At 31.1% G+C, this 2,589-nt stretch overlaps 1 long non-coding RNA gene across 1 annotated transcript; it reads left to right on the top strand.

Annotated features, from left to right (window-relative positions):
- The first annotated feature begins 330 nt into the window (after positions 1-330).
- On the top strand, positions 331-1,464 carry LOC133523844 (uncharacterized). The gene is made up of 2 exons (XR_009800289.1): positions 331-655; positions 1,224-1,464. It is a non-coding gene; the product is annotated as an uncharacterized LOC133523844 (long non-coding RNA).
- Positions 1,465-2,589: the final 1,125 nt, after the last annotated feature.

The following is a 2,589-nucleotide window of genomic DNA, read 5'->3' as shown; positions in this document are numbered from 1 at the left end:
ATGGATATTTAAGTATTAATTGATGACTTAAGCTGATTTTACAAAGATTATAAAGGTAAATATTTGTGTTTTTCGGGTTTGAAATTAGCATATTATTTTATGAATATGTGTACATACTATCAAGTTGTATTAAACTTAATTAAGGAGAGCATGTTCGGTGGCAGATATTTAAGAGTTACTGTTGCGAATGCAACTTATAATTGTATAAAAATACTTATTTTATACAATAATAAATTGCATTAATTACTATTTAGCTTCTACCTAGCCTAGCCTGTTGGATACTACTTTAACCAATCTAAGTACCTACTTATTTCGATCGGAATTATATAGTCTGTCAAGCAAAGTCTGTCAGTAGCAATGTAAAGCAAACTGAAGTATGGCAACACTCACATAGCAGTATTGCGCTAAGAAAAGCAGCAATGTACATCGAACCGAAACATATTTTTTTCCGCTGAGCGCGCTCTTCGTACGTCAACTAAAATTGCCGCTCGCGGTTTATTGAAGCATTTGGAAATTGTTATTATTATGAGAGGGACAATTTAAACTGGAGTAAAAACGATGTCAATCAATATGATAAACGAGATCAAAAAATACCTATTTGCAAACGGACTATGCTGGAGAAAATAATGTTTGAATCAAATCATTGCTTCCGCAGGTAGCTGGATTTTAATATATTATCAGATTTCTCGGTTGGAATTCAATATTAAAGATATATCACGATAAAATGCAATACAAATGCTCCTTTATGCAACCTTCAAAAGCTAATTAGACATATTTAGGTAGGTACAATCGAAAAATATATCAATATATTGAATTAAAATAAAGGTTTGTATGCTTAGTAAAAGGTGGACGCAAAAGGCGAGCGCTCGCATTCTTAACCTTTGGTATGCTTAGGAGCAGATCTGCTACATATATATTCAACTTAAACATGAAGATGTCATAGCTAAATAAATGTAAAGGTTAAGGCATTTGCACTTGAGTACTTTTTACCAAAACGAGCTGTTAGTAGGTACCTATACTACTGAATTTAACTAGAATAAAACAATCCATTGTTTTAATTAGGTAAATATTAAAACCTAGGTAAGTAACCCCTGAGCCATCACTGGCAGCGGTAGCCCTGGTAGGGTATCACTGTAACTATTCTTGTCACAATTGCAGGGCTTATTAAATATCAAATATCTGGACTATTTACATCATTTTGATATGGTTTTATTCTGTTTTAGCAAACTTAGAAGACAAATAGGGAGCAAAGAGAACATGAGCACCACGGTAGAAAGCTGTTTTTAACATCAGTTCAGAAACTGAAGAAGCCCAAAGAAAATAATTATGCCACTTGTTAATTGTAAATTAGTGTATTTCTCTTGAACAATGTCACATTCACATACCAGTGTAATTTTGAAATGGTTTTACAATATACTTATATAAATATACAGATTAAAAATAAATAAAACACAACTGCAGATATTTTGGTGTTCATTTAATTTCAAGGCAATTAAGATACGGATCACTTTAGCTTACTTACACTTAATTCAGGCCATTCATTGAAAAAATATCATTAAGTTACCAATGTTACTGGTCCACTCCAACCAAGCATCAGAATACTTTGTACCTAGTCACTTATTGCATCTTAAGCATAAAACAGATCTGTTTGAAAATTTGTAATTTCAAGTTTAAAGTTTCCATTCCAAGTTTCAAAATTTATTCAGTAGTAGTTACACATAAAACTTAGTCTTAAGCAATTTGCCTAATTTATAGTACAGAGATATTCCAATATCTCTGAGACCACTCTTACATGCTAGCTTGGTAAGGTTTTGCTCACACTACTGTTTTTATACAGGCTAAAAATGTTAGATATTTACATGTATCGGCTAGATCATATTTTATATGTAGATAATTAAAAAAGTCATTTAGATATCAGGAGAATGCTGTTAAGAAATTTTATTAACTTTCACATTAGTCTATTCAAGACTTGTCAGGAACTGACACAATTTCAGGTACTCAAAATATTAATAAAAGATACCTTGACAATGGAAACTTAACAACTTCCACTCATGTGAGTAATATGGAGTTATATTGTTTCTGGATAATAGAAGGTATGATTTAAATGTTAAAATATTTTTCTAAAATTATGCACACTGAATAAATTATTTTAATTTATTGAACAAACAGGTAAAGCGACTTAAAACTTCTCTTAAATAGGTACATACCGACTTCAGAAAGTATAAACTAGGATTTTCCATAGGTATACATGTGCAATAGCTGAGTGCATGAAACAAATCAGCCTAAATAATATATTTTCGTGATGATTAACAAACGGACAACTTTTACAATAATAATCAGAATCAGAATCAGAATCAGAATCAGAATTGTTTATTGCACTCATGTTAGTGTACAGTTCTTTAAAACTATTTAATACAGTTCCACATGAACCCTGGAAGGGTATAGCAATATTCTTAAAACTAACTTATGAAATAACATGCATCATGGGCATAAGCCAATTAGAAAGGGCTGGTGTATGATATATTATATATATTTGTATGTCTTATTTGTGCCGGTGACGTTATTCGTCCATATTATCGTTAAAAAAAT

The sequence above is a fragment of the Cydia pomonella genome, chromosome 12, assembly GCF_033807575.1.
Source record: "Cydia pomonella isolate Wapato2018A chromosome 12, ilCydPomo1, whole genome shotgun sequence".
NCBI lineage: Eukaryota > Metazoa > Arthropoda > Insecta > Lepidoptera > Tortricidae > Cydia > Cydia pomonella.
This window is presented reverse-complemented; position numbering and strand designations above follow the sequence as displayed.